Genomic DNA, 24,404 nt, shown 5'->3' on the forward strand with positions numbered 1-24,404 from the left:
CTATGATACATGACGCCTATCAAATGAAATCAATACAATTCGAATAATTCATGAATTTAAGTAATTTCTAGCTCACCCCTTAATAAACTGAATATTCTTCGAAATATTTTGATTATGCCTCATTATTGTTAAGCCTTAAATTCAACCCCTAATATGCGGTAAAAAGTTCTCTCAACTTTGACCTAATTCAACCGAAAGTAAACGACCCTTAAGCCAATCCTTACGCCCCGACACTGACCCATCGAAACCGGCGGTGCCCGCAAATTTAAAACCACCAGACCAACCTCAAGGGGTAAATGCGCAATTGACAAGCAAATTGACAATTCACTTAATTCCGGGCGACAACAAAAGTGGGGAATTATTCTTAAACATTAAACCGACTGCAGTTGACAGACGAAAGGGGGTCGGAAATTGCACCCACCGAATTCCCCCGTTAAGAGGATTAAAGGGTTGTTCCACTTCCTTCTCATGAATAATGCACAACCACAAAACAAGCAAAAACAATTAAGTCGACTCGCCCCGGGTTGTTGTTTTTTTATCTTAATTTTCGTATTATTTTTTTTTTTACCCCCGCTTTTTGTTATGATTATATGATTGACAAGCGATTGAGCTTTTGGCCCGAAAGCCTGCAAGGCAATTTAAGGCCAAGTGATGGCGCCACGCCCCAAAAAGATAATGCAATGCCAGCACTGATTTAGGTGGGTCAAATGTCAGTGGTTGGATGGGTGGTTGGGTGGGTGGTTGGTGTCTGTCAAGTGAGTGAGTGAGTAAGTGAGTGAGTGTCTGTTGCCTTTGGTAATTACGCTCGCACATATCCACATGCATGCTAATTTCAACTGGCCCGGAATCCGTCACAAAACCCGGTTTCTGGTCGAGTCTACAATGCCGAATGAGATTTTTGTGCAATGCCCTGTGTCCATCAAATCCGTCACACAGTAAACAATTATTGTTGCGTGGTAAACAGAACAAAGCTCACACCTAAGCTTCTTACTCAATTGCAGTAAAATATATTATTCAGAATTTGTAATTATATATAGTTCACTTAATTATCGAAACTAAAATATTGCGAGAAATTCCAAAATAAAACCGAATTTAAATTTAACAAGCTTAAGTGAATGCCCTCACATACAATGCATCTAAAATGTTACTAAAATTTATCTAAAATATAAATAAATACGTATATTTTTATCTGCACTTTTAGGACACAGATTAAGGGCTGTCTGGAAAACTGCAATGAAATTGGTACGACACGCATTATTTTTCATATGCCTGCCTGTTGTGGAATGAATCTGTTGGCTGGTTTTGGCCCTCCTCCTCTCATTTCTGGCTTTCATTTTTGGCTTTCCCTGTTGGTTTCATCTGTTTGCGGCTTTTATGCGAAATGGTTTTTTCTGCCCGTTTGAGGGTGACAGGGCTTGTGTGTTGTGCCTGTGCCTTTGGTTTGTAAGTGGGTAGAAAATTAACCACAATTATGATTTATTTTGCGGCGATATACAGGGTTTTCTTTAAATTTGTCATAATTAAAAGGTTTTATAAAAAAAAACGGTTTGTATATAACAACATTCGAGTAAAGAGCTCTGTTTTATAACGTCAATTAAGTAGGAAAACTTCTTTAAACAATGTAAGAAAATAAGTAAAAAGCATGCATGTTTTAAAGTTTTGATTATTTATCCTATGCTATTGACTTTGACAACATGTAAACACCTATCTATATTCTTTTGTGTCAAACACGAAGTTCTTTCACTTCTAGGACGTCTTCAATTAGTATTCAAAACCATTTGCCAACAATTAAACATCAACGAGTTTATCAAAATTTGACTCACAAAATGGCAGGGCTGGGAATCAGAGTCAAGTCAATTGTCCTAATTAAATATTCTGACCGAAAACCGAAAAGGTAGAAAATGCTTTTCACCTTCTCGTTCGTTGCGAAAATGGAATTTTGCATGGCATCGATTTGACAACCAACCATCCTACATGACAACTCAGACACATCGAGGTCTGCTCATTTGTGCAGCAAAATCAGTGCAGGATACGTTTCAATGGAAATTGTTCCCCATTTGCCCCACCTTCTCACCTGACAGTTTGCGGTGGATTGGGCAAAAAATCGAATCGAATTGAACCGAACCGAAGGCTCTGCCTTTCCCCAAAGCAATTGAAAATTATGCTGCTGTGGAAAACTTGAACAGGACTTGGAACTCAAGAGTGTTGAAGAAGCTGCCGTCTCACATGCTCGTTTGCAGGGCGTTTACAAGAAGGGCAAGAAAAAAGAAGAAAGTGGGGAAAAACTAGGAAAAATGGGTGAAAATCTAGGCAAAACAGGTCATATGGAAATTCGTTTAAAGTGATGTTTATTAATGCGGAATTTTGATGCCTTAGAACTTGTAGACTTTTCGAGAAATGCGTCAGCCGGGTTAAGATTATACAGTTTATACAAGATAGTTTTAGTTCCCTTTTTTTTTACTATTTCATTTGAGTGTAATTCAGCCTGTTATTAGTCAGACCAGTAAGAGATCAAAGCTCACTGACGAGCAGCTGGCTCCACTCCGCACACTCATCACTCATTCCACTCAAAATGCAAACTTCAAAAGCGATCTGTTGGAGCTTCAATCTTCGGCATCGCTGGTCGCCGCCTTGTAGCTGCTTTAATTATACTTAAACATTTCAAGTTACACAATTCAATTGAGTGAGCCCCCAAACTGACTTCTGACTGGCTGACCTTTCGGTGGAGCTGGTTGTGGCTGAAGATGGAGGTTTATGAACATTTTTATCTGCGAGCTGACATTGAAAAGTGCTTCATGGTCCGTTCACTTCTTGAGGCACTTAATTGGTGTCTTGAGTCTGTCGCTCTATCTGTTTATTTCTATGTCTGTCTCTCTGAAGCGCATCGAATGTAAATTGAAGTTATATATATACAGCAAAAACTATCTCAATTGCCAAAAATATACAACACCAACTTGACCTTGGCAACAGGCTTTGAGTATTCGAAAATGGATTTGAAGATTTCTGCAATTGAATGTCGAGTGGCACGTGTCTCAAGCGGAAGTTCACATATCGTCTTTATTTATAGCCAATTTTTTGCTTAATGCTGAGTGATTTTCTGCCATGACACAATATTATCAAGCTAAAGATTTAGCTACAGTTAATAAATGCTATGTAGTCTCAAAACGCTACGGAATTTATTTCGATATCAAGTGGGCGATCATCTTCAAGGCTGCTAATCGAATTAACTTTGATTTATTGCTTGTTGACGAAAGAATAAATGTATTGCACTTGAGTGTGTCAGCTTTAAAATGAGTTTAACATTTTTATGCGAATCAACATGTCGGCAAAGGCCATAAATAAATTTTAAGAAAAATATATATATAGTTTAATAATTGAGTTCTTGGAATTTCACAATATTATTTGCCTTATCATATTCTGATTTATTTGATTCATTTGCTTTTGGGCAGCGAGAAAACATTTTATTCACTTAGTTTGTTTGTAAGTAAACATTTTTAAAGAGCCCTATCCGGGCTGGATAGCAATAGCAATTATTCACTTATTAACGCACTGCTAAATCATTTCACAATAATTGTAAACAATCTGATAATAAAAAAATGCTTACATACCCAAACAATTGCACTGAACTTATCGCTCGCTCTTAAAAGTTGAACCGGCTAAGCACAAGGTCTAAACACAACTGAACCGAATGAGAACGTGTTTGGCTTATCACTTAGCCGGGGGAAATTCTCTCGGCGATTTCGAGGGGAAATGCGAGCGGTTGGAATAAGCACAGAATTTCAAATAATTAATGATAATCAATTGCGGGCTTATAATGATGATGAGGGGCTGATATTAATGGAATGCTCGTGTAAAAATTATAAAAAAAATGTTTTTCAAAATTAAAATCTACATCTAATGGCAGGTTATAAAATACGAAAACAATGCATTGCAATTACGGAGCAAAAAAAAAGCCGAAACAGATGCAGTATTTTATAACTACAGAACAGCTGAAAATGGTAAAAATTTATATATTATTATATATACTTTGTCTTATCTGCTAGCTTTTGGGATTTCCAGAGGCTGAGGGGCTAACGTGGAACAGGTCGAAATGATAAGACTCGAGGGATTCGGTACTATCAGTGCCTCCACATGCAGCAAATTATAAATTATATAATAAATTATAATATAATTGCGTTGTGGCATGCATGAGTTTACTGAACTTTTGACTGACTTGCCAGCGCATGCGGTAATCGGAGCAATTAGCAGATATAAGATACGAGATACAGTTACGCAGATTCACGGGCTTTGCCCAACGAATTTACAGAGTGCTAATGAAAACCAATCTGAAAGCTAAATTCGAATTCCATCCAAGGCATATTACACTGAAAAAAATGGATGTCTAAAAATATGTCATTTAAAGTATCATATTCATATTAGTTCCGTACATTTCTTTCCGTGTAATGTCTGTATGGAAAACGATGTTTACCCAAATACCGATGCTCGATTTCTTCCCTAATGAACCTGGATAGGCTTCGATTTTCTAGGGCAATTCAATTAACAGTTTTCCCACTTGTGACAGTAGCCCGTTTTGCAGGTTCGTCTACAGTTATGTGCACTCAATTGAACGCTAATCGAAATGTTTATCATTTCCCTCCTTATACCTGCTAAAAAATCACTCGAACACGAAGTGCGGTTTAGATTTTTTAGTAATTACCACAGGGAAAACTAAGTGGGCGTCGTTGAGCTGGGCTAAAAATTATCACGATGCCACTAAGCACTTTTGAGCGTGACTGTAGCACAACATTTGGCTACAACTGCAAATTCAACTCCATAAAAATAATTAACAAATAATATAAGTGCTCTCTAGGGCAAATCGAGTGACGTCCTCTTGGGAATTAAATGTTGATAAAATATTATTTTTATTAACAGCATTTCTAGGAAAGTCAAATAACAATTGATAACAAATGATTTTAACAAACTTGGAAAACAAAATTTCCGCAATCAAATCTCAAGTTTTTGTACTCACATATTAAAATAAAATGGAAATTTGTCTTTAGTTCTCATAATTGATGCCTACCCTTAAATTTGGTTTACCTGCAAAGAGAGAAGTAGAGCGTTAAGTAATTTTAAATAATCTAAACTAATAGACGCGTTATAAGCAGTCACAAAATGACAAATTCAATTCTAACAAGCAATTATTCCATATTGCTGAGAAAATTCCCAACTATTCATTTAGAGGCAACGTAAGTATGAATTTATACAATGCTCTATGAATTGTGAATGTAACATTTCATGTATTATGAATGCTCATTAGGCCCACTTGCAGCAGGGCATTAGGCACATATTGAAACTGTGCAACGTCTTAGACGATGATGATGTTGCTTTGTTGTCCAACTGGCCAAATCGAGGACCCACATAAGTAGCATATTCGAATGTCAAGTAACCTGGACGCAACAACGTAAGCCCCTGTAGAATTATGATTCCCCTATACAGCCAGGGATGCCAGCCAATTGAAAGGCAAAACAGTTTGGCTGCTACTTGTTTCTATTTGGCTTCGGACCAAATTTTCAATTAGGTTGAGTAGTGCCAGGGGTTCGAGGAGTTTGAGCCCTTACCCAAATTGCCAGCAACTTGCTTACGAATGTTAATTACGCAATTGACTTGACAACCGGCAGAAGCAGCAACAACCAAATTCTATCTAAATGTGCAATGTTTGTGTGTTGACTTACATAATTGTGCTGATCCCGCCTACGGTGTGTCCTTATCGCAGTTATAAATGTAAGTGATTTATACATGGAAACCTGTAGACATCGCTTTTCTATAGTTTAAATTTAATAAAACAGTTCTTCATTTAATATTTGAATCTTTCCACTCAGTTAGGGCACTTTTGCATGGAAATTAATTTAAATAAATGAGATATTTTCGCGCTTTTACTGGCAGCATACTTTGTTTTTAATTCTTCTTGGAATTTAATTTTATTGTGCAATTTGTGCAGTTTTCTGGCATTTGTTTTGCTCTAAGTTCCGGCTCGTCATGTAATTGCCTTATTATTCTATTTGTGGGTCAACACAAAGCAATCCATTTTTATTGGCTGAACAGTAGAATCAAGTAGAACGTGCCTTATAAATAATTGGCGGAAATGTGTAATTACTAATTAAATCACATGAAAAACGATACCCTTAAATTTAATAAATCGAATTTCCAAGAAATTCAAGAATATGTACTAGTGTTTAAATACTTATTATTTATGAGTTTGTTTACTCATTTATAGCGTCAATAATCAGAATACGAAAACCAAATACATTTCTTATCAGCATTCAGAAAATTTATTTTGAAAACTAAACCTATCCAATTCCAAATCGAAAAGTATTGAAAATCTATATTTCGGTTGATTTATTTGATTGGATTTTAACGTTTTTTGCGGTCTGTGAACGTAAAAATAAAGTGAGTATAATCCCTCACAATTTCCACTTCAGACTAAAACATGTAAAAATCATAAGCCGAGAAATTTTTAGTCCATCAATGCCACGCCCCCAAAGGCAGGGCTTTGGGCAACTGAATTGTTGCATTCCATATTAGTTTCGAAATGGCGGCCAGTTTTATTGTGGCGTGGAAAAAAGGACTTAAAATTCCAAATCCATATCTATGCAATTGCATCCGCATTTATGTGCATATATTTCATGGATAGCGATTCCATCAAAACCATTTCGATTTCATTTAAGTTCTAATTTGTGGCTACTGAGGTGGCAAAGCTCTATGAAAATCGGTTTACGTTAGTCTGTTAATATGGAATGGATAAATCAAATTGTTGAAGCATGAAGCAAGTATTGGGTTATTACTATTTATAATTAACTTTTCTACATTTCAATGTCAACTTTACGAGAAAGTTTAGTTTCGCTTTTTAAATAATGATTTTAATTTGTCCCTAAAATTGCTCCCTTAAGTTATGTTTATCTTTTGGCATTCCGAAAACCGAGATTCCCATTGGCCAAATTATAGTAATATTGTTTAAAATATTTTTACGTACTCGGGAGAGCAGTTTGAATTCTGATGACAAGGGGAGGAGAAAAGAGTTATGGAGTCCCAAAAGGGAAAACTTTTAATTAAAACTCCCTTTCAAACTCCTTTACCCCAACGGACTTTGTTGTGTTTTGCGTTTTACTAATTTGTGTAATCGACATATACGAAAGTTAAGTTACGTTTCTGTGGTCATTAAAAAGCATTTCCAAGGATTTTAAAATGCTGAAGTCAAAGGGTTAAGTGTGTGCCAAGTGTTAATAACTTTGTATTTTTGGGTCTCTTGGCAAAAACCACTAAATGTTGATGCTTTTGACAATTGCAGTCTAAAAGATGTCAAAAGTTGAATTGAAATAGTATAAGTGTTCTTTTGGAATTCCATAAAAACTAGCTTAATAGCTTTAGAAAAGGGTTATCTACATATATGTGTGTTTTGTGATGACTCATTACTGTTTTATGTCAACATTAAATAAAATTCGACTTTAAATGTTGACTTAAACTTTTGCAATAAACCACATTTATCTAGGCATCATAAAGTTTTCCAACTTATTGTTGAGCAAATCATCGAGCAAATCTATATTAATGCTTAACCCTTTCACAGTTCATTCAACTATCTGCCAGCCCTTAACTTTCCGAGTCCCCTAAGCCGACACAATGCACAAAATCCAAAAAGCCAGAAATTCCCTGTCGCTGCCTTCCCAAATCAGATTTCATGCTAACAACTTCCGGCTAGCCAACAGACAACGAAAAAAAAAACAGAAAATGAAAAAGAAGGCTGTAAAACAAAAACATATAAAAAGCCAACAAGAAAAATGGAAAACTTTTCCGGAAAGGGCACTGGGTAGTCGGAATGGGTGGAAAAACTTGTGTTGCAGCTATAAAATAGACTTTGGCTATGAATTTCACTCGACCAGCATACGTACATATAAAATTTAACGTTGCAGCCACAAGTCTCTCTTTAAAATGTAGCTCTTGTTGCCGTTTTAATTGTGAAACTTTTGTCATGCAACTTGCATATCTGCACAGCAGGATAACCCAAAAAAAATAAAGAAAATGGTGTATATATATATAATGGCAAACTAGCAACGCGCAAGGATAAAAGGATGAGACGGATGGCCAATGGCCAATGGTCGACGACAAGTGCAACTTGTTCGGCACTTTCCACGGCTTTTTGTTTTATTTATTTATGCCTCGTTGCTCCGCCATTCAGGGTCCTTCATCAAGTCCATTTTCCCCCTCCTATATATATATATAATCTGCCGCATTCTGTTCCTTGGAGCAGCACTCCATTCTTCCATTGCAATCCCCTGTTGCCCGGGGAGAGCTTATCAAACAATCATTAGCTGGCCAAAAGCAGAGGAAAAGTTTCTTGATTTTGTTAGTAATTACACCCCTCGATGGGAGATGTGCAGAAATTGTACAAGACATAGTGGCATCAGACCAAAGTTTATCAATTTAAAAGCGCAACTAGTTAAGTTCTCTGTCAAGTTGAAAAGAAAAACCAATTAAATATCTGATATTAAAGATTATAGAAGCATTTTTGTACCATTTCAAATTATTTCCTCAATCAAAAGACAAATTTTTAACAAATTATCATTCCCTAATAACCTTCACCTTCAGACCCTAAATAGCTCTATTCGTGAGAAGCTCTCATTAATACATTGTTATCATGATTTTTTAATTTACAACTCCGTTTTTAAGCGCCATAAATTATTATTTTGACTATCAGATTTGTCGTTTGCCTTCAAACGCGGATTTTAATGTCAGCCAGTCAAATTGCATTTATAATTTAATTTCGGGTCGATTTTCAGTGGGCAGCAATTATCAATTCTCTGTTGACAATTAGAAATTGATCGTCATAAAATTGTGAATTCTTAATTGTGAAATTTTGTGGGCTTTTTAATTGTTCCATAATGTGTGTGAGTCGGGTTAATCCTATAGTGGCGCAAACACATTATATTTGTTTATCTGTATAATTTAACAAATTTTTATTGCATTGTTTTTGCGGTTCTGCAATCGACACTGTGAAAGTGATTTAATTAGCAAATAATTATGCGTGCAGTTGCGCGTAATTTGTATTGAAAAAAAGTCATTTCCTATTTGCATTATTTTCCAACAGCAAAGGGAAATTGTATTTTTGGGGCGGCATTAAATTAATTTCTAAATTTTATCCCCATCAGATACAGTTTGTTTATATTTTGCGCTTTTCACTTTATTTATATTTTCTTTTTCCCAGCGAATCAAAACCCTTTTCTATTTCAAAATTCCTATTCAATTACATGGCATACATGGTTCGGTTGAAAAAACACAAAAAGGGGGAACAGGAGGCTCATCTTTCAGGCAATTTAACTCGTACGAGGAAAAGGAAAAACCCTCGAGGCGAACAAAGAAAATGCGAAACGAGAGCTTTTGGCCAAATCCTTATGAACATTAATAATCATTAGTGTACACTGTATAACATGTCCTTCATAATATGTATGTATGTATGGGCAAAAACTTGCATGTTATTCGCCTTGATGTTTTCGTTGTAGTCCTTGGATTCGGATTTGGATTTGGATTTGGTTTTGGGTTGTGGGCCATTTTATAATTTGTCAAATTCACTCAACTGTATGACTAGAAATATGAAACAGAAACCCGAAAAAGGCGTATAAAGAATGGCGAGTGGAGCACAGAGAATTGGATCCTGGGGGCTTAAGGGCTAAATCCACTAGGCGAAAGGAAAAAAAAAACGGGTTCAACATGAAATTGCACATTTTTCACATAATTTCGTGATTTCTTTTTCGGTTACACTAAACAGCAGAATTTGGGTCGTTTCACCCGTTTTGGCGTGAAATATGCGTTCTGTGGCTTTGTCCCCGAAAACATTGTTAATTTGATTTCGTTTTTCCTCGTGTTTAACCCACATCATGGTGTTTTCATTTCAGCGATTTCATTCCTTGGGTTTGTGGTGCAAGATTTATGTTTCTTATTGTTTCCATTATTAATATGGCAAATGTACTAAGGATATTAATAAATTACCATAATCATAGGATCATAAACTACGTGTATGTTCTGCTCTTCAGCTCTTCTAATTTAATAAAACTATGATATTTTTCGAGTGAAAGTTGTGAAATTTAACCAGCGAATTGAATGCATCTTCAACTTTGAGCTGGGTAATGCATTTTGCCATAGCCCAACTTTGGCTAAAACTTTATTTTCGGTCTGTTAATAGCACTGGAGTACCTGCATTGCGCCGCCACTAGCCACTCAGCAACTGGATCAACTTGGTTCTGCTTTGGTTAATTAATACCAGTGGAGGGGCTGGGGGGTGAAAAACTATGCAATTGAAGCGATGCAAACTTTTCGATTGCACTCAACTCGGCTGAAAGGCACTCTCAAGTATCTGAGAGATACATCTCGGCGGCCTTTGATGCCGTTGCTAAAGGATTAACCAAGCGTAACGCACAGAAATGGGGAAAATCAAGTTCCCAATTGACACACAACTGCTTTCCATAACGCTGCCATTATAATTAGTGTAATTACCGAAACATAACACAAACAAAACTCCTACAAGACGATCCAAAGGGGTAGAACCTACCCCAAAATGTGTGGGAAAGGGGTATCAAGCGGGTGGGGGAGCTAAGTAAATAATTGCACGAAAGAAATTACCGCATTCCACTACCAGTTCCCCCAAATCCGGCAACTCACTCAATGCAACAATTTAATAAAAAAAAAAGAGGAGCCAGAAAGAAATTCAAATTAAAACAACTTGACAATTGGCTGCGTCTGTGTATTTTGGATGCACTGAGAGAAAATCAAGCAAATTTTCAAGTTTTATAAAAAAAAATTTATTTAAATGGATGGAAGTTAGTAATCTACAAGCTTCCTTTAAAGCTACAACTTTTAACAATTTTAAAAAAAAAATTAAATGTGTTTAAATATTTTTTCAAAATTTTGATAGTAAATTCTAGATTTTCGAACCGAATCGGTGCTGTGTGTAGCATATGCAAGTCGAAGAGGTGAATTGGGGCCTTTGGTGCCGTTTATGGTGCAAATGACAAGTCTATGTACATACTGTCGGCATGTAATCAACATTAATGTTGCCAGCGAGCAGTTGCCAGGCGAATGAATGAATGAATCACTTTGTCCACGACTCGAACACACTGCACTTCACACACGCAGTGCGAAAGAGATGGCCTGCGGGGGCGAGGGAGACGGGGTAAGCAACTGCAGCTGCCGTCGCCGCCACAACAGCAACATCAACATCAACATCAACAGCAGCAGCAGCAACATGAGCCGATGCTCATCACTAGCAACATTATTACAAACATGCTCGATGCATTGCACAGTGGGGCAAGTTACCATAAAAAGGAGGTAATCAATTAAATGCGTGTGCAGTTACCAAACAGCTTATAAAAATAAATAACTTTTTTATTGCAGTTAATAGATAAAATGAACTTTCATAATATTTTTTATAGCACTAACGATTAACTTTTATTGATAGACAAACGACTATTTTTGAAAGACACTCCTGACCCATAGTCTCATCCCGCTGGCTAATTTAAGTGATGAATGTCACTGTGAGCGGGGCTGTAACCACAGCAGTGGTGCAGCTGATGCTGATACTGAAGCTGGATCTGGTGGTGCTGCTGCAGTTGCCGCTACTATGCGCTGCTCCGCATCCGCACCGCCGCCCGGAGCTCCGGCTCCGCACCCACTGACGCCAGCAGGCACTTGTCTGGCTGACATTAATAAATCGCTTTTATAGCATCCAGGCTCAGGCGCTGTCTGCGGCGGAACCAAAACTGCAGCTGAACCGTCGCGCCGCGAACTGCAATTATTGCCGTCTCTCTCTCACTCTTTTCACTTTCTCCATTCGAGAATCTCTCCTGTGTGCCATGTTTGCTATATGTGCGCTTGTAGTTGCCTGCCTTTTGTTTGTTCTAAGCGTGGGGCTATGCTTTATTAATTCCACATCAATGCCGGCGCTTGGGTGCACAGTTCAATGGGTTCCCATACAGCCATCTCTTTCAACTTCCCAGCTGCCATCTCTTTCTGGTCTCCTGTGCGCTGGCCGTGGGCCAGTGCTACTATATTTGATTTTACCTCTTTTTTTTGGTTGGATGACCCAAAAAGAATAAAAAAACAAATGCCTTTACACACAGAAAGTTGCAGTCTAACTGCTGATTTGTTTACAGTGTGCATCCACACATGCACACACTGCGTTTTATTGAACACAACATCGATTAAATACAGTAGTGGGTCATAAAAACGATGCCAGTCAATTGATATTGCATATCTGACCATGAAGTTGAAATCACTTGGCTGGATTGTTAGTACTCCTATGAAGGGCTTTACTTTTGACTTTGACAGTTAAAGTTCTTATAATTGAAATGTTTATAAGCATATTATTGTCCTACGTTTGTGAACCGAATCAGATAAATCTAAATGAATTATTGAATAAATGAATAAATTGCGTGGTATTAAAATGAGTTCATTATCTTTTTATCTGCACTCCGTTTGTAATCAATTTTCCTGTCACGAGTGTAGCTGCCATGAAGCTACCTGAAATTTCTATTTATATGAAATATTATATGCAAATCGCATGCAGCAAGTCAGATATCTGTATAATGCCACGAGTGCTTAGCACTCGCCTTCGGACTGGAAAACGCAAACAAAACAACAAAACAGGCGCTCCTTGGGGAACCAGCATGGGTTTTCATTAATCTCCAAGGCGGCGTCGCATTGTGGAATATATTAAATTGGGAGCACACATTAACATTTAAATTTGTTTTCAATTTTGTCAACCAAGAAATGGGCGAGTGTGTATGGCTGATGCATAATAGATTGTCCAACTCTTCGGACTTGAACTACAAATTTTTAGCACCTCCGGAGAGACCAGCAACCAAAACTTATCTTTTGTGTGTTTGTTATGGAAATTAGTTAGGCTGTTCGACTTTCAAGAGGCAGCCAGCCACCGTTTAGCTGTTGGAATCACTTCATTCTTGAGACTTTCAAAACGCATAAATCCCAGACCTTCATAATCGATTTGCAGCCCGAGACGGTGTCATAAATATGTAATCTCTGGTGTATTCCTCATATAATCTGGTATCTGAGTTGCGTGGGAAGAACACAATTTATCGGGTTGTTGGTTAAATTATAACAAATTACTTTAAATACCCCTTCATCTTAAAATAATATCTCTGTTTGAAGTTGCTTCAACAGAACACTTTTAAAGTGCACTCAATCAGCATCTATTTATCAAACGTGCTTTTCGCTTTTCATTTATTCCGTCCAACTCCCTGCGATGACACATCTGTTGCATCATTTGATATGCAAACGAGAAAACATTCCGCATTTGTGTCCAACAGCTGGACTCTAAATCAACTAACTCTGCTCAACTCAGCTGATTCACCGCATTCTCAACGGACCCTTTTCACACGTTCTGAATTGGAAATTTGACCAGTGTACAGTGGGTTAATGGAATGGAGTTGGACGTAAAGTGAATACAATTGTGAATACCCTTACAGAGGAAGTTCTCAATATGTCAATTACATTGAATCAGAATTAATCAGTTTTTGACAGTTTCTACTTTTGTGCAACACAATTCAAACAAGCTGTTTTCTTTTCTCACTACAGATACATAAGTGAATATACCTTTTCGTAAGGGTGTTTGTAAGAAATTCTGCTGCAATTTCACAATGAACAAGTGTGGCGCTTTCGATTGTGTGTCAAGTTCACTTGCGACGACGATTGGCTGGCTATCAAAAGTCAAATACGAAATACACAGAGTGTAAGCATATTTCCCAACCCAGCACACTTCGCGCACACACAGCGAATGCTATTTATTCAACTCGCATTCACATTTCCATTCACATACAAACTTATATCGAAGCGGGCGAAATATTTTTGTACACTTTTGTTTGCATATTCAAGCACTGTCTTTTGTTGCTGTCTTCCCAGTTGAATTTAAGTCAAATATAAAATTTTATTATTTATTTGCCCAAATGGCAGGGAGTAGCTAACTATTGTTCGGCTTACGCAGTGCTAGTCAGATTCGTCTGGCAAAAATGAAACGCTCGTACCTGCAAGTAAATAGAATGAATGGCATGGTGAGTAAATAATATTTAATTGCTGCGCAAATGTTTGCACAAAAAGAGGTTTTCCTAATTTAATTGCAAATAATCGAAAGTCAACCGAGTTGTGTTTACTTAGTTTTGTTTGCCTTGAATTATTTTCGAGGAAAGGGAATTCGGCATAGAAGTTGGGGTCACGAATCAAGAACCTAATGATTTGCGGTTAAATCGAATGATTGCCTTTGGTGGTATGAAAAGATTTCAATTCCTGCTCTTACAAGTTAAAGGATTTGAATCTGTGAGCAAAGGACTTAGAACTCACCTCCATTAACTTCGCTACCTTCTAGAACACTTCTAATTATACTTTTGCCACACATTCACTGCTCGTGGCGCAAGCGAAAGTAATGCAAAGGTAATCCCAAAAACCAATCAACTACTCTGAAATTGGCCAAATTTAGAGGCCATGGCTGGAACAGCGTCAAACGATGGCAACTAATCAGGTTCCTATTGCAGCGGCATTAACTGCAATTCCCAATTCGAATCGGATGGCCGATTGAGAGGTGTTCCCGAACGGTAAAATCAATTAAAATGGGTGCAGCAACAAAAACCATGAATGCGGCCCAATAAGCTTAAATGCGACGGACGCAGCTCGGAAATTAGAACGCGTGGCGAGCAGAAAGCATGTCGCATGCAATCGCATCTGGCAGCAGCAGTAGCAGCAGCAAAAGCAGCAGCAGCAGCAACACGTGCCAGCAACAGCAATTGAAAAAGCAAAGCAATAGCACAGCAAAAGCAATATGGCAGTAACCATTTGTAGAAAGATGCTATGGCACATTTAGCGACAACATCATAAAAAGTGGCAGCAACACTGGAAACGGCAATTAGCGGCACATGTTGCTAATACTGCAAATATTGTTATTAAAATGGACGCACATATACAAGCAGAAATCAATAATTGAATTTGCTTTAATTAAGTTCTTTTTCAGGTTATATGAATATGAGTCCAATAGCCGTACATATCTTCATTGCTTTGTTTAAAATTAAATTAAATTTATATACTTATTTCTGTCTCTCTTTAATGAAAATCTCATAATTGTTATTACCCCGGCACATGGAAATTGCACAGATGTTTTCTCAAACGTTTAACACTTAATACCTACAACGCTTAGCGGAGAACAGCAAATTTTAATCGCTCTCGAAACCACTTGAAAATAAACCCCAAAAGCGACTTAGGCTGTCAGCATTTAATTCTTAATGGCGCCTCAAATGCGTTTTCATGGTCTAATAAAGTTCGGACAGAAATGTTTTTTATGAGGCTAATCCTTTCGGCTCATGAGGTTGTCAAAGTTTCTTCGAAATCAATTCATTATGATGTTCCCCGGGGATTTGCAGCACTTTAAAGCGAAGTGCGATAAAGATAATGAATGCGAATAGGGGCCGAGCTGGGTAAACCGCAAGCTACAAAATTTTGCCAAAGACAAAGGCGAAACATGGCCATCTAATTAAGGCAACACCTCTAACAACCTTGCTCCCATTTCCACACACTACACCCACACACAACCCATGATGGAAATGCGGGCCGAGATAAATGAAAAGTCGGGACAAAAAGGTGCAAAAGCCAGTTTAGTTGAGTTGTGTTGAGTTTGGGCCAAGCCGCGTTACGCTCTACTAATTTCTAGTTTAATTATTTTCCATTTTCACAAAGTACAGCGACAGTTAATCTTCGTATAAATGTATGCATAAATGTGCAGTTCAAGTGCAGCGGAAATTTGTAGGCATGGGAATTACGTGCATGGGATTCTCGGTTGCAATTCCACTCTCTCGCAAAATTGCATGAAATTAGTAATTACGCGCCAAAATAATGATTGCCTGCCATGCAGTACAACTAATAACGCTGCTTAAAATACCATTTAATTGAACTTTCGACCAAGGGGAGATTGGTATAAATATGTTGTTTGCTAGTGTTCATCAGCGTATATTTAACAATACAATGAGGGAGTAAAATGGTCGAAAAGTTTAGGGGAAACCTATACATAATGTAACAAACAAGTTTTTTAGGGGTCCCGTGTTTCATGTAAATTAAATTAAATTATTCCACCATGTTATTTGCCATAGTAAGATTCATTGGCATTATGTGCAAGAAATTCAAGCTTTCATCGCACTTTATTACTATTTATCAACACAATTTAGTGCAGAAAGCTATTATATCTCGGAAACCTTAGAAGCGGAATGAAAATAACATTACCAACACTAAAAAAATAAAATACAAATCAATATAAATTGAATGTGCAATTTAAGTTAATTGGTTTACTGGTGGGAAACCCTTTTTTTCTGTTCTTTTTTATAACAATATTTAAAAATGAAGTAGTAAGGGGAATAACCTCTAACTTCCAGGTAAATACTAGTTTCTTCTAGTGTGCTGAACAGAATTGCGTGCGACCACAAACAATACGGGAATTAATCACACCTGGGACACTAAAATGTCATCCGTGTCAACAATGCGGTGCGGTTCTGAACCTTCTGGCCCTGACTGGATTTCTAGATTGCTAGTGCGTGTGTTTGCGCCTGTTTTCAGAACGCCACGGAGTAGAGCTGCAGAATGGTCCCTCGCCCTAGACGCTTAATATTGTTTTCAACAGCCGCTTATTAGATTTTCCCTCCCATTTTGGCCCTCTAGCTGCGCCAACATCCAACATCCAGCCATAATATTCCACAGCGCGCAGGTTGACAAAGTGCGTTGTCTGTGTTTTCTGCGTTATTCGGTGTCGTCGGTAAATCGCAATGTTTATTGTCAACAACCAAAGGTGCCTCAAGTGGCACTTTCCACAGGGGAAGCAATAGGACAGTTAGTTGTGGGGGCACCAGGGGAGCGGCGTCTGCCGCGTTGTTTGGGCCTACGGCCCGGGCAAGCTCTTCAGGAGTGTACGTGTTCAGAAGCGCCAGGCGCCATCTTCACCAGTTTCCTCCAGCCAAAAGCATTGGAGTTTACAGTGCGGCATTGATAAAGTGAACTCCTTGTTCTTGGGTTATTAAAAGACGAGTTCGTTGTAGAGATCAAAATAGGAAATTTAAAATGCAAAAACTTTAAATACTTTAGGGTAAAACTAATGGCTTGCACTTAATCTTATTATTCACCTTTATTTTATAAAAGCTTAGCCTTTTTAATTATTTATCCATTTTACCCTCAAGGTTTTCCTGTCGATTACCCACTGTACTTCCGCATAGCCTTCGAGCAGCTCTCTTCATTTTATTTTCAAGATTTTCAGTTGATGGCTAGGGGCTTCTTTCATACTTTACACTTGTCTGGACATTTGATTAATGATCCTTACGTGGCGGCGAGGTCCGTGTGTTGTTGCCACTTGAGGTTTTCCCTGGCCATTATGAATGTATTCATTGTCATAGCTTGAGTTTTCTTACTCCACCCGAGGCTTTTCCACTCTAATTAAGTTGGCCCTGCATGCATTTAATCCTGGCTATTTCACCTTGAAGGGGTTGCTCATACAGGAACCGTGTCTCGAGTGATTCCTGGAGTGTTTTCCTGTCACGCCAACTTTTATGTTATTTTATGTGTCTGGCTGCCCACTCCCTGGTTTCTATTTACTCTTAGTCATTGTTTGCTGCTAAATGAATTTCCTTCTCACTTTTTTTTTATTTTCCAATCAATTGTTATCTTATCTCCCTTGGACGCAAACAGACGCATACACATGTACACAATTTTTGCTAATTATTTAACACAATTTGTATGATTGCCAGGTAATTAGCTTATTGTGTTCCATCAATATGCGAATGTAAGTTTAATTGATCGGGCCATTAGCAAAATGAGGAATTTCGCTTTAATGAGTTTTTCACATCAATCATCAATACTTATTTTTGCGTAATAAGTTTTTGGGGAAAGGGAGTGGAAATTGAAGAAAAAGAGGAAATGGCCACTTAATAATGCTTAAACACTTTTCATTACATTCAATTAGTGGAAATAATACGGTGAGTGTTTAATGGAGTGCCATTCTAAAAGGTAGAGATGGGAAAAACTTACATATAGTATAGTGAAGGGCGTAATCTAGGCATTTTCTATTTGAGTTGACGCTGCCTAAATCCCTTGAAAAAATATCTAGACCTCTTATCGTTTGTCAACAAACTGACACAACAATGCTAAACAACAAATTTCGAATAAGAAAAACCAAAACAAATAAAATTGTGGCGCCCTGACAACCGAAATTATAAAAAAGCAAACAAACAGGTGGTCGCAAACAGAGCTAAATAAACAGAAAAAAAAATACGACGAAAGCACAGACTTGAATAAAATGTATTCAACATTTTGAAGAATAGAAATCAACTTATGAGAAATGTTTATTGGTCAAATACGTTCACGGAAATAATGTCAAGGCTTACGGATCGTCACTCGCAAAACGGCGCTTATCTGTATCTGTATCTGCTGCCCCACCATTTGTTCAGTTTGTATTTGGCTTTTGATAAGCGATGGCATTTAATTACGTTTTGGGCCAACGCCAGTGTGGCGACCAAAACAAATGCATAATTATTAATGATAGAGGAGAACGAAATGAATTTTCGATAAGTTCGTGTTGTCTGTTTTCGCTTGTTTACCCATCTAGCTGTTTGCACTTTGTGGCATTTACATGACGTCGCCGCTGAGAGAATTTTGTAATAAATCATAAATAAATAAATGAACGAACTAAGTGGAGCACCAACTGACTGGACTGCAATTGCACCTGATCTGCTCAACGAAGCGTTCAGTTGGAAGAAAGTACATTTTCATTGAAAGCCCTAAAAACTCACTTTTTCGCACAATCAAAGGAAAGTTCGCTGCGGAAATTGAGGGGAGGTGAGCTAGAATTATGTTTAATCTTGTTAAAAGGCCAAAGATGTGACCAAAATATAGCATTAGTAAATAAAACGCACGCAGGTGTGGTACAAAAGGGAACTCAAAAGGAAGTCACTTAAGTTCTTGCTTACTTGACTGAAAATAAATCGCTTTTAAATTGGTACAAGTTATATACATATACGTATAACCCTTTTTTGTAGCATCTTTTATATGGTTTCACTTGAAGTTGAAGTTATATAGTTTTTTATCCATATTAATTTTTTCAAAAATTATAATCCTCTTGATTACCAAATTTGTTCACTTTCGTATCCGTTTTCTGAAAATACCTAAATTTCTCGTAATAACTTTGATCTTCTCGTGCATTTCAGAAAGCTGTCACTTTATTTGGCTATTTTCGCCGGCGATTTTCATGCAAAAATCCGATAACGAAGCCAAATGTTCTCGTAAAAACTTTAGCCGGAAAAACGAAAGGGAGCCACGGGAAGTAAACCGGGAAAATGCCGCTCATTAAGCACGTCAAAAGGCAATTTGTTGTCACATTTTGACGAGCATAAAAGAGGAAATCCAAACAAAACAGACTCGAATGAAACCAAAGCAAAATCACAGCAACTTGAGGACACGCAATTCGAAAGATTAAATGCAGCACATTACGATAAGTGGCTGGAAAAAAAGTCCTCGAGAAAAAGTCGGAGATTATTGTTCAATTTTTTGAAGCTATATGCTTTATTTTTCCCGACTTTTTTTTCCACATCTGCTTGACCAGTTCATCTTTCTCGAGTAACACAAAAATAACATCATGAGCCCAAGTTTCCTTCTTTTTTTGCTGCTTTTTTCTCAATGCCAAAAGCAAAACTTTCAACATAACAATAAAAATTTCATGCCTGTAAGGCCCTTGACTCTCTCACCCCATTCGACACTCCTCTTCACTTTCTCCCTCGATATCTTCTTATATTTCTACCCCCTATATGTCGAACCTCTTAACGTTTCCAGACTGTTTGGGGTTGTGGATCGGTTGGTACCACCCTTAGGGGGGAGGAATACAATATTAAAGCTGCTTAAAATCATGATTACAGTACATACTTAGGCTGCCCATATATGTATTTGTATTTCTATACCGATGCGATGCATATAAAATGTGCTGGCGACCATAACAATGGCGACAAGCAGCAACAAAATCGTTAACTATGTGCCATATGATGTGCCAAATGTTGAGAAAAATGCCAAAACAAAATTAAGTAGGAATGAGCAACTTGATAATTTAAGTAGGTGATTCGAATATCGTATACCTATTAAATATATAGTAATTTTATGCCTGCTCCTTTTATGATCTGCATATTTGAAACTTATATGTAATATTATATGTATTGTAATAGATTTTATAAAACATGAATATAGTTGTTGTTGAAAATTGTATAAACTATCACTGATATTAAGAAGTATCAAGTTCGTCTATAGCCAAATCGGAATTATTTTGACTTGGTCATGGCTGCCGACAGTTTGCTGCTCCCTTTTTTTCAGCTGTTGTTATCATACGGCCAAATAAATGAGTTTTCGGCCACAACGAGTAAAGGCCAGAAGAACCCGCTGAAAGATTGCCAGCCGACGAAGAGGAAGAGTAAATCTTGGCCTTTATTGGTTCAATATATTCGATGGAGTTCCTCTCTATATGTCATCAAAGATATACTTCTTGGGGAATCCATTCATATTTATGTATGTGTGCATTGTACATACTTATATACTTGTTAGGCGCTTGTTAGCCAAACTTTTTTCTTTCGGTCCGCTTAAGTTTGCTGATGCTCCGTCGCTGTTATCGCATTTATTATGCCAATTTTGGCACAGAGTCCCCTTGCCGTTGTTATATAAGAAAGTTAAATTGCGTAGAAATTCAAGTCGCGTCGGGTAAGCAGCCCCCATTCCATAGTTTATTTATTTTATGATGTGCATGTTGTTGATTTTTATTTTATTAGACCTTCTTGTCATCTGTCCCTTTTTTTAGCTTTTTGCCAAGGGTTCATGGGGCTTGTTATTCTAACCAAATTGTGGTCAATGAATTTCGTCGAAATTACATTATATTTCCCATTACATTGTGCTCTAATTAGTGTGCGAAAAGTTTTCGAACATACATATATGATTGATAGCACTGAATTTAGTTTTATTTCATATCATATTTATAGGCATCATGTTTTTCCTACTTTTCCCCTCTCGTATCCCCAATCTCAATTTTCTGTCGCTTCGCACAAAAATTGAAAATTTTCGTAGCTATCCGCTCAAAGGATTTTCGGGATTTTAGGGCTAACCTTTTTTATGGGTTGCAAAACTGGGAAATTAATTCTGGTTTCGTTTCGCCTTGATTTTGTGATTCTTTATGGGCATCGTGGCCGGAAAAAAGGGAAAATATGCTTAGGGTTTCGGCATGTTTTATGTGCGAAATTAATTTAGGCGAGGATTTTCCTTTGGGTTAGTTTGGGATCGCATAGGAAATGAGTTTCGTCTGTGGGCTAGCAATTTTAATTTAGTTTTAGCCCGCTCTACTCGGGTTCATCGTAGGCTTTTGTCAAGGAGTTAAGTCGTGTGGCTCGCACTGCTTTTTGCGAAGACAACTCATTACTGCTCCATAATTAGCTCTACCTGCGATGGATGGAGGCAACTATGCATGTAATTTACCAGGATAAGCAAATCAGAAGCCCATCTTCCTCGTCCTGTCCCACCGAACAAAAGCAATTAAGACCGACTCTTGTGATGGCGGCTAATCAAACACTGAGAGACAGAGAGTTAGAGGGACATGGCAAACGATTATTCGAAGTGTGCTTCTTTAGTGGAAAATGCTCTCGCCCCGGGGAACTCGAGCCACACTCACACACACAAACCACCCACAACACAGACTTGGAAAATTTTGCAATGGGCACACGCAAAATCCTTAATTACATCCGTTTTCTGTCTGCGCGTGTATCCGGCTGAGGCCGGGGATTTCACGGTCCTTTCGGGGGTTTCGCGTACGTTTAAGAGTACAGAGTTCGAGGATAGACCATAGTTCTGTTGGAAAACCGCAGGGAAAAACACGTGGCCAAGTGAACCGCAGTGCACGGGCGGCAACTTCTCCAGTCACGTTGTGCTGTGATGTGGGTATGTGCCGCCTCCTCTCCACCACCTTGACTCGCCGCTGCTCCTCATCATCGATGGCAAGGAGACGGACACCAGCCAGCCAGCACCCTCTTCATCAGGACGAGCGAACAATTGCTTTCGGTTGTCAACCAGCTGTCCACAGTTTTTCCTCACTTTTCTTTTTGCCACATTTTTCGCACGTATTGTCCGAGTCCAAAAGCAACGCGCGTTTCATTCGTCCCACCCTCTCTGCCCACTATTTGAGTAACTTCCCCCGGTTTTTGTCACCTTACCGCCGGTCATCTGTTATCGTCCCTTCTGGTAAATTTTGGGGTAAATTCGTAGGGGTGGCTGCTCGGCGGGATTTCCCATTTCCAAAATACTCCCCACTGAAAAACTACTTAATTTGCAGCGGACCGTCGTTATTGCTAAATTAGTCCCGGCGAAGGCTGATGAACTTTCGGTGTCATTTCATAAACTCTTATCAGAAATCGATAGTTAATTGGATTTCAACATAAATTTAATGGGTTTTCTTGGGAAAACGGGGCGCGGTGCGCCTAATGCAGCATACTGATAACGAGGTTCCTTTAATTAAAATTAGAAATTTGAGCACAGGGTGCGGTGGCAGGAACATTTCCGAGAAATACTAAAAACAAATTTGGTGGTTGGCCGCGTTTTTTTGTTATCTTAGTACTTTTCCAAAATACAAAATGCCTTCTTATTTCCGAGTTTATTGTCATTCTTTCATAATTAAGGCATCTTAGTTGTCTACTAAATATACACACTTATCAGACTGCTCATAACTGAGTTGAAATCACAAATAAACATTTAAACATTGAGAAATGCTGAAGTAAGTGTGCTCTTATTTAATTTCCATATTTGCATGCAACGTATTAGCATTTCTAATCAATTATGCAAATTGAAGACGAAAACATGCGATTAATGAATTGAAGAGTCCATTATTCAATGTCCATAAATTTGTATAATAATTCAATTGATTAATTAAAGAAGTACTATTCCTGTCAGCTGTAGAAAAAAGCGCTCATGGGCTTAACTTAAAAAGCTTATCATTGAATGCAACACAAATTCATCAGTTCATTAATTAAATTAAGTCAAAGAAAAACGTCCGGTTAAAAAAAATAAAAACAAAAACATAACCGGGAAAACAAACAATGTGAAACCACATAAATTAAGCGGCAAGTGAACCCGAACCCTTTTGATATGATTTACAGACATGCCCGTGGGCACCAGACTGACCCACTCCGTGGACCCCTTTTGGAAATCCCCAACCCACAAAGGAATTAGTTAGCAGGAGCCTAAGCCTTGCGGCGGTAAGGGGTTAAGGTGGACCAGCTAATGATTTCATTGGGGATGAGGCGAGTAGGGTTAAATTGAGGATATGATGAAACTGATATTCTCTTAGCTTTTGAGTTGCTATTCGATTTCAATTTTTAATAACATTGTAAATAACACTATAAATTTAGAAACATTGTATTTATTTATAATGAATTGATTTATTTTACATTTAAATGTTATCCAAACCATTCAGATGTTCCAAAATACCCGCCAAAGGCAACGTAGTGCTCCCTAATTAGGCTCTCCATTCAAATTCTCAGTTCTAACTTTATTTGGTTTTGCGCACAATATGAAAATGCCAGACAACCACTGATAATGATGTTAATGTCTGTTATAATCATTAACCTAATGAATATGATTATGATGATGATTTTGGCCAGGAGCCAAAGGCCCTAACAGGAAATTCCAATTTGTTTTTATTTGCTTCTGCTTTCTGTGAAATCTTCACTTTGAATTTTGAATTTATGCCGGCAAATTATGACGGAAGCTTTTCCGTTGCTTTAAAAAGTTGAATTCTACTTTTCGCAATTTCGATGGCAAATTTTCCGTTTGATGAACATTTTGTATCGTTTTTCCATTTATCGAAGCAATAATTGGCAATATAATTTAATGAGATAAAAGCAAATTTTTTCGTTCATATGCAAGTTCTTATGGTTCTGAGAAGAATAAAAAAACATTTTTACAATCACTTCAAGCAATTAAAAAATTTAGATAAATTATTTTAAAGAAGCCGCCATTAAAAAGTGTCTTTGATAAGAATAAGAGATTGTGTTTAGACCGCAAATACATTTATTCGGAATGGTAAAGTGGCTAATAAAACCAGTTTCTAGACATATTTTCATAATCTTGTTTATTTATTCAAGCTTCTCATGAAAACTTGTGTATAATTTTGTCACTTTATATTTTTTCATGTGGTGATTATTTGTTGACACCAAATAAATCATATCTCTATAATAACTTGCTTTATTTGTTTACTCGTATGGCTTTAATTTGTGTCATTTATCGGCAATTTTCTCGGTAGCCAACGTGTAAATGTTCTATAGAAATTCCGG

At 37.6% G+C, this 24,404-nt stretch overlaps 1 protein-coding gene across 5 annotated transcripts in view; it reads right to left on the reverse strand.

Moving 5' to 3' along the window:
* LOC6729613 (furin-like protease 1) overlaps positions 1 to 24,404 on the reverse strand; it is a 126,491-nt gene that overhangs the window by 87,502 nt on the left and 14,585 nt on the right. The window contains exon 2 of one of the 5 annotated variants that reach the window (XM_016174717.3): positions 5,060 to 5,076. The exons of 3 other annotated variants lie outside the window; for them this stretch is intronic. The gene's annotated coding sequence lies outside the window, so the exon portion shown is untranslated. Of the gene's footprint in view, positions 1 to 3,608; positions 3,707 to 5,059; positions 5,077 to 24,404 lie in introns of those variants that run through there. One more of the 5 variants, XM_016174714.3, reaches the window with a different exon arrangement.

This window comes from Drosophila simulans, chromosome 3R (genome assembly GCF_016746395.2).
Source record: "Drosophila simulans strain w501 chromosome 3R, Prin_Dsim_3.1, whole genome shotgun sequence".
NCBI lineage: Eukaryota > Metazoa > Arthropoda > Insecta > Diptera > Drosophilidae > Drosophila > Drosophila simulans.